Source organism: Salvelinus sp. IW2-2015, unplaced genomic scaffold (assembly GCF_002910315.2).
Source record: "Salvelinus sp. IW2-2015 unplaced genomic scaffold, ASM291031v2 Un_scaffold992, whole genome shotgun sequence".
NCBI classification, from domain to species: domain Eukaryota; kingdom Metazoa; phylum Chordata; class Actinopteri; order Salmoniformes; family Salmonidae; genus Salvelinus; species Salvelinus sp. IW2-2015.
The window spans coordinates 122,130-130,323 of record NW_019942676.1 but is presented as its reverse complement, the minus strand read 5'-3'; the positions used below and the strand labels follow the sequence as shown (position 1 = coordinate 130,323).

Sequence of the window (8,194 nt, the reverse complement as noted above, 5' to 3'; positions counted from 1 at the left end):
TGTTATTGCTCTCGAATGTATGTGGTCCTCCCACAAGAACAACTATAATCTCCAAATGCCAAGTCGTCTCAGATCGCTCCACGTAGCTAAGCACATTACATTCGTCTCCGATCACGTCCATCTTTCCATCTTCTTTATCTAGCCATTTCCTCACTCTGGTATATGTTAAGATGCTACGAAGATACTATCGTCAAAGAAAGTGGGATGGAGTGCTGCTTCACCAACAACGCATAGCACCTGACTACGCGTTGGAGTGCATCGCTCCTACACAAGACCTCTTTGCCCTGAGCTTCACGGAGAAGCTCTCGAGACAGAGAGAACACATGGTGTGGTGGAGTGCGTCTACCTGAGATAAATGAGTCTCCTGGAGGGACAGGCGTTGTACATCAACGCAACACGGCTCTTCTGAGCGTCGTGGGTTCTACCATTTGCCACGAATGTCCCGTCTCCATCTACCATCCTCAACCATGCATGACGGCTCCCGTAGCGTCTGAAACCCAAACAGCACTCTAGCTTCGTTCAACCTTTCACCACAGGGTGACGTGAAGAGTTCCCTCCATCTGCGGAAGATATGACTAGGCTTCTCTGTTTCTAGATGCGGTATGCCCGTCGATGGAATTGAACCCTGTCTATAGTACCATTCGACTAAAAAATGACGTACGAACCATTAATCTATTGCCGTGCAACATTCTGGAAACATGTGATTGAATAATGTGTTCTTTCAGGCATGGATATTACAGCATATTCTTAACAGGCTTCTCATTTCAACAATTCAAAGATAGATCTGTCAGTGCTGTAGCTTTAGTACCTTTTCTGCTGTCACAGCTCAGTCTTTCTACCGCCTTGTTGCCTGTCCTTCCATCGAGGAACGAGTCTACAAACTGACAGTGGTCCCCCATGGCCAGCCTGGTTCCCATGTTGTAAAATTTACCTGTAAAGTTATTAGGGGAAAAAGTTGTCAAACAGGGATGGCAATTTTAAACTGACTACAGTACTGTACTGTACATAGACACTGAGCGCCGGAAGCAGAACTGACCGTTGAGAGAATCACTCAGATATATCTGTATCGGAGGGAGTTGCAGAGACTGGACCCACAAACTTGCGGTACCAGGTTCTCTCACGTACTGGCTTGCCATTGCACTCCGAGTATGAGTCTGTCTTGAAGGGAACTGGGTCAGATGGCATCTTTTCCTACAGAAAGAGATAACAAAATATTAGAACTGGAATATCAAAGGCATGAAGCATGAAACAAAGATATAATTAAGAAATAGAGATGTGTAGAAGCCCAAATGTATATTTGCATTCCCAATCAGAGTTGTCTTTTTAGTGTATCGCAGCCTTTTACTACTGAGGTGAAATGAAAGGGAAAATAAAAAATGTCTCCATTCATTTAGCTGTGTAAATGTTTGGTTGGCTGTGAGTTGGGTGTGGAAGAAGTGAGCTCATAGATATTGGATGAGAGCAGTGTACTGCTGCACTGGGGCACTGTGGCCTGAGTCTCCAACAGACTCTCACTGTGCCAGGCCAGACCTTCATTAGATACATCCATTCATTCAGCCTGTGGAATGTGTCACCTGGGACCGGTGCTCAGGACAGACCACAGACTGAGGGCTTACCTGAGACATTCTCACTCACACGTGGGTCCGCTGCAGGACGGAGGGATGGAGAGATGGAGAGAAAGAGGCAGAGAGAGAAAATGTGAGTTTAGTAGGTGCTTTCAAATGTCTTCTTCTCATAATAGACTGTACAAATGGTTCCGAAACGATTTTGAAATAAGTTGGTGATTCTCCTAAATAAAAGACCACAAAACCACACGTCTTGTAGCTAAGCCATACAAAATCTATGGCAAGTAATTTAGTCACTTTGGCACTGAAGAGCCAGTCTGATATGCTAGTGTGGACTCCAGGAGACTCCAGACAAATCATCTGCCTTCAAACTCCTCATCATCTCTCACATAGAGGGTAAGCCTCTGTGAGCCAATGAGGCCAGCGGTGAGGTCTCCCCAGAAACATAAAAATGACCTGATTCCCTACTGCCATTCATTTATGATACCGCTGTTGTATTGTTAGTTTGATTGAGGTGTGTTGTGAGCTGCAATGCAGGATGAGGAGAGCTGGCAGCCGGACAGCACTCCTGGGGTTGGAGCAGTTACATGGAGAGGACGCCAGCCCAATGTATATGGAACAATGGAGGGGCCAGCTGGAAATCATTAGGTAATAACAGCTATTAATTACAGACCCCTACACCGGTAAGTGGTGGACCGCCAGACATGACTGGAGCTGGCTGACGAGGGCGTGCGTTATACTGTTTGTACGTGCGTATTTTAGTGGATGCTTGTTGTTTTTGTTTAACGCCGAAATGCCTGACCTAGTCAACAGATGCCTACGCCAAAGCCAGATGTGGCTCTTGAACTTTTAACTGACTCCTTAATAGGTAATGGTGTAAGTCAGCGATTCAACGAAACTAAGAAAACAAAAAAACCACTCACTCTATAAAGTCTCTTCTGTGCTCCTAGTTAAATTTCGAGAGGCACACATTAGTGCTGTAGCCCTCTAAAAACAATATGTGCTGGTCCCATCTACTCGTACCTCGATGTCAGTGTTGAAGGACCAGGCTTCACTTGGGTGCCCCTTCCAACACCCGTTCTTGGGTTTCACCTTGAACTCGTAGCTGTGAGGTAAGAGCAGGAAGTGTCACTATCAGAAGGTCTCACAGCGATTATCCAACCGACTCGCTCCAGATTCCAATTTCCGCTCCAATTGCAAGCAATCATTTCCACAGAATCAGATTTTCCTCTAATCCTCACAGCGTTTAAAGTGGACACAGTATTTTGATGGAAAGGTACTGTATTATTKTTCGSCCTTGTTGTTACAGCAAGGAAAAATGAGGCTCTAGTATTGCCTCCCTATTTATCTCTTCTCCAGACAGTGCAGTCCAGAGAGCCAGGAGAGCCAGAGAGTCCCTCCCGGTAATGTCTCCTCCATATGAGATGTTCAGACACAGCGATTGGTCCACCACGTGCCAGTAGCCTCAGCAGGCTCAGCTCACAGGAAGCGCTGGTTTATATTCTATCACTTCTTTAATGTCAAATAGTCCCATATTCAGGCTTCATTAAAAACCTCGGGAGCGTGGCGGCCCTCCTCTGCTCTCCACACGTGAAGAACCTTTCTTCTCCAACTACGCCAGAGAGAAGTGCAGGTCCTGATCTTAACCAGACATAGCTAGCTAGCTAATCTTTCTGACAAAAGTAGTAATAATACAATGAATAATTCAAATGTTGTATTATTTCCATGAACGAAAGCCTTTCAGAAAGTTTAAGTTTCACAAACATTTACATTTGAGTTATTTAGCAGACTTACGGTAGCGAGTGCATGCATTTTCATACTTTTTCAAAGCTCTGAAAAAAGCTACCGTCTGAGGACTGAGAGAGAGCATACCGAGAGAATRCAATGTGTTGTATCAATCTGAAACACAGGCACAAAGATGTTATGTTATATACCTGCTCTCGGGTTTGAGGTTCTCCACTGCAGTGTGAGTCTGGTTGGTGGTCAGGATGGAGACCTGAGTACCATCTGGTCCCTTCGTCGTGGAGATTACCTCATATTCTACACAACAACCAGGAAATCACTGTTGAATTCAAGAATTCACCAAGTATCCCAATATTCAGAGTCACACTTTCCAATGTACACTACCGTTAATAAAAAGTTTGGGTCAGTTAGAAATGTCCTTGTTTTTTCAAAGTACATTTTTTGTCCATTAAAATAACATAAAATTTATCAGAAATACAGTGTAGACATTGTTAATGTTGTAAATGACTATTGTAGCTGGAAATGGCAGATTTTTTTATGGAATATCTACATAGGCGTACCGAGGCCCATTATCAACAACCGTCACTCCTGTGTTCCAATGGCACGTTGTCTTAGCCTTGTAAAATTATAAACTTAGATTAGCTAATTGATCATAAGAAAACCCTTTTGCAATTATGTTAGCACAGCTGAAAACTGTTGTACTGATTATGAAGCAATAAAACTGGCCTTCTTTAGACTAGTTGAGTATCTGGAGCATCAGCATTTGTTGGTTCAATTACAGGCTCAAAATGTCCAGAAACAAAGAACTTTCTTCTGAACTCGTCAGTCTATTCTTGTTCTGAGAAATGAAAGCTATTCCATGCGAGAAATTGCCAAGAAACGGAGATCTCGTACAACGCTGTGTATTACTCCCTTCACAGAACAGCGCAACGGGATCTAACCAGAATAGAAAGAGAGTGGGAGGCCCCGGTGCACAACTGAGTACATTAGAGTGTCTAGTTTGAGAAACAGACGCCTCACAAGTCCTCAACCGGCAGCTTCATTAAATAGTACCTGCAAAACACCAATCTCAACGTCAACAGTGAAGAGGCRRCTACGGGATGCTGGCCTTCTCAAACTAGACGCTCTAATGTACTTGTCCTCTTGCGCTTGCTTTATTTATCAGGACAACAGTTRAAATAATTGAAAAAGGGTTTTTTAATGATCAATTAGCCTTTTAAAATGATAAACTTGGATTAGCCAACACAACATGACAACATGACAGGAGTGATGGTTGCTGATAATGGGCCTCTGTACGCCTATGTAGATATTCCATTTTTAAAAATGCAGTTTCCAGCTACAATAGTCATTTACAACATTAACAATGTCTATTGTACACTGTATTTCTGATCAATTTGATGTGATTTTACTGGACTTTTTTTTTGCTTTTCTTTGAAAAACAATTACATTTCTACGTTTCCCCAAACTTTTGAACAGTGGTGTATGTTGCTATGCATTTGCATTGTAGTTGGAGTACATAGACGTGTACAGTGTCCCACTCTCCCCACCTGTGGTGTCATTGTCGGTCTTTTCCCAGTCTAGAATGATGAAGGAGGGGCATCCCTCCACCGTTACCACAGTGAGGTTGGAGGGCGGAGACTTGGGCGGGGCTGTCACGTTTGTCTCCCCGCCCTCCTCCTCTGGGAAGTAGCTGAGAGAGGTTGTGATGGAACACGGCTCGTCTGGTTTCTTGTCCGTCTTGTAGACTACATGGGGTGCTTAGGGAAGAGAGATCACATTTAAAGGATCCCTGCACTGCTGGTTCAAAGCGACCGTTTAGTAATTTTCTGCCAGGGACAATAGAAGTACATGATAGTTACAAGAAGGGTTTTTTACTTACCAACGAAACGTTTCTTTCCCAATGCGTCCACGTCAGAGGCCGGTAGGGAGCTGAATAATGAGGAGTTCTCCCAGGTTTCAAACCAGATGTCTGTGAGAGGATGAGAAAGGACAAGGATATGCTTTCGAGCTCCACAAAATACATTTAAGGATTGTCCTCACATGGGGCACCAGTAATGTCTTCTTAGGACATAATTTAGCTCTGAATTGTGATCAATTATACCGTTGACTGATGGTGTAGTCGTTGTTGTGTGTCTGCGGTCTTGCTTGGCAGGTTTAGCCGTCACTGATGGGAAACTTCTTCAAAATGGAGGCCTTGTCCGTTTGCTTCAAGACATTCAGCTTGTCTGTAGAGAACAGAGTTTGGCAAAGCACGTTGTTTAAAAAAAAAAGTTTGTCGTTTTCTTGGCTTCTCAATATTTCTATATTTGCTTAGAGGAAAAGTGCTTTCGAGGTTGTAAACATAAGCTCAGCCAAGTGACAAACTTCATGATGACAAAATACTCTTTCACTAACAGCTGGTTTATAATGGAGTTCTGGAACTGGTGTGTACACCCCCATTTAAGGCAGTGGATGATGTTATAGAAAACTGCTCAATGTTCAATTATGTGTTATTATTACAACAACTAAACCTTACTCATATCACCAGGTTTGCCAACCAGGTTGGTCTTTTTGTTGACAGGATTGGACGGACGAGATCTGAAAAATAGAAATCAAAGGAAACAACAGTCAATCACATAATACATAAACTTAATTTCTTTCTGCGAGAACCATTCCTTTGTCTCTCTGATGGCATTATTTGCCTTGAAGAGGTCATCTTAAATGAAAAACAGTGGAACACTCTTTCACCGCCACTTGTAGAATAACCCAAATACCTTTTGTTGCACAATCGGCAATATCTAGAGAAAATCCAACAGCAGGATTTCATCACGTATCTAGCACTGCCATCTGTTATACACTGTTAGCGAACAGCTTTCCAAAAAGGCTTCTTCTGCTGTCCCCATAGGAGAACCTTTTTGCTTCCAGGTAGAATCTTTTTGAGGACAGCAGAATAACATTTTAGGTTTTAGATAGCACTCATACTGATGACATGAGCTGTGGAAAATTATTTTGGCATCTCTATGCCTGGGAGGAACTCTATATGGACTGTATATAAACGGATGGTAAAACCCCATACCTACGCCCAATGAACCTTAAACCATGAACAATCCTTTGTAATTCCTTGAGGTTTTACACTGTTCTTAAATTTACCCAGAACGAAATGCTTAACCTGTTGCCAATTAGCGTTCTGTTGCATTGAGGCCAAATTCTTCACAATCAAAGAATTGTTCCTAATCCATAAGAAAATATGCTAAATGCAAAGCCCAGTAACATAAAGCTGGTGTAGCTCTGACATTTTAGCTGGTAATATAAACAATATGGGTCCATTTCTTTCCATCAATTACATGTAAATATCCATGTTTTAAATACTGCCAGTTTGCAGTTAGCACTGCTTTATCCACTCTACAGTTTCTAGAAACATGGTTCTACTTAAAAAGAAAAGCTTTCCCAAACTTTTTTCATGCTGTCATTCAGGATAGCATATGTTGTACATTTATAAAACTGTGAGTCTACTGAAATCGGAGTAAAAAGGATATTTCTCTGCAATGACAGTGTTCTACGTAATCTTAAAACATTGCATTTTTCTAGCCACATGGACAGCATAGATCAAGATTGCAAATGTTTCACAGGGTACAGAACATGCAGTGAAGCTTGATCATAGGTGACTGCATGATCAAGTGACGAGCCACCAAACACAATCATTATTGACTGCTGACTTGTTCTGCCTTTGCATGTGATGTCTACTCATGCAAAAATATTAGTCCACTAAGTCTAGTTCATATATAACAAATCTGTAACCAAATGCAAATATTGAATTCCTGTAGCTGATGAAAAGCTGATGCCATGCTTTCCTGATTGCATGATGGGTACTCTAAACTGGCACCTCCACAGTGATGCACTAGCTGTGAAGATTATTGTTCTTCTTAAGTCAATACTTGCAATCAAGCCAGAAGCATGTGGAACCTACCAAGGAAAATAGATTAAAATAACATTTGAGCCCTCCACAACAAAGTCAAGTTCATTACACGGCGGCAGGGCTATTATAGAACACTTTATTTTTACACAGTGGTAAGAGAAAGTGCAAAGCTTGGTGAGAAACACGCCAAATAAGGTTCTTAAAAATAAGCTAATGACCCTCAGACGTCATACTTTCCAAAAAAGGAAAGTATTTTCCAGAGGCTCGGCTGAACTGAAGCCTATGGTGGAATTGTTAGTGATGGTCGTCAGTGTTTTGATCAAACAAGACGTATTTTACATCCAAATGTCCGACTCATGCAGTCTGGGCGGAAACGATGGCGATGGAAGCTAGCGTGTGTCAGCGTGGGCAGGGCTAGCTTGGCGCTGGGTGCAGATAAGACTGGATTCATGCCATTTTACCATAGAACTGGTCCTCAATGGAAGAGAAGTCTGAACGGCCGAAACATCAGGGTTTATGTCCTCCAACAGCGAGTTGTTTGTGTGTTGCGGCAGGAAAAGTACTAAGATTAACAACTATTGTGTCTTTGAGGGAAATGTGGCGTGTCCAGAACACTTTGAAGAATCGATGGTATCTGAACATATCAATTAAGATCTTTCAAAGAATCTCCTTGAGTATTCCACTGTTTTGGCATTATCAGTAGAGACACAACCAATTGACCATAACATGAAACAAGAGCAAAACATACAGTGAATGATGATGATAGACAACCCAACCACATCTCATGCTCAATAAGGACAGTACAGGACTGACAAGCAATCAATCATGCACAGGGTGAACCCCAACAATAAGCAGCTCAACATTGATATTTGACTTCCAGTTTGCCAGTTTGTGACAGAGAAACAGCATTGGTTATGTAGCTCGCATACAAAGAGCCTGATCTTTGAAGGCCTTGAAACTGCTTCAGGTTCTGCTTGAAACATGAACTGAG

At 42.4% G+C, this 8,194-nt stretch overlaps 1 long non-coding RNA gene and 1 pseudogene across 1 annotated transcript; both read right to left on the bottom strand.

Annotated features, from left to right (window-relative positions):
* Positions 1 to 845: 845 nt before the first annotated feature.
* On the bottom strand, positions 846 to 2,139 carry LOC139024093 (uncharacterized). The gene is made up of 3 exons (XR_011475320.1): positions 1,617 to 2,139; positions 1,037 to 1,191; positions 846 to 931 (listed from the first exon to the last, which is right to left on the bottom strand). It is a non-coding gene; the product is annotated as an uncharacterized lncRNA (long non-coding RNA).
* A 413-nt stretch (positions 2,140 to 2,552) lies between these two features.
* The window catches only part of LOC112069346 (target of Nesh-SH3-like), a 28,669-nt pseudogene continuing 23,027 nt past the window's right edge, over positions 2,553 to 8,194 (bottom strand).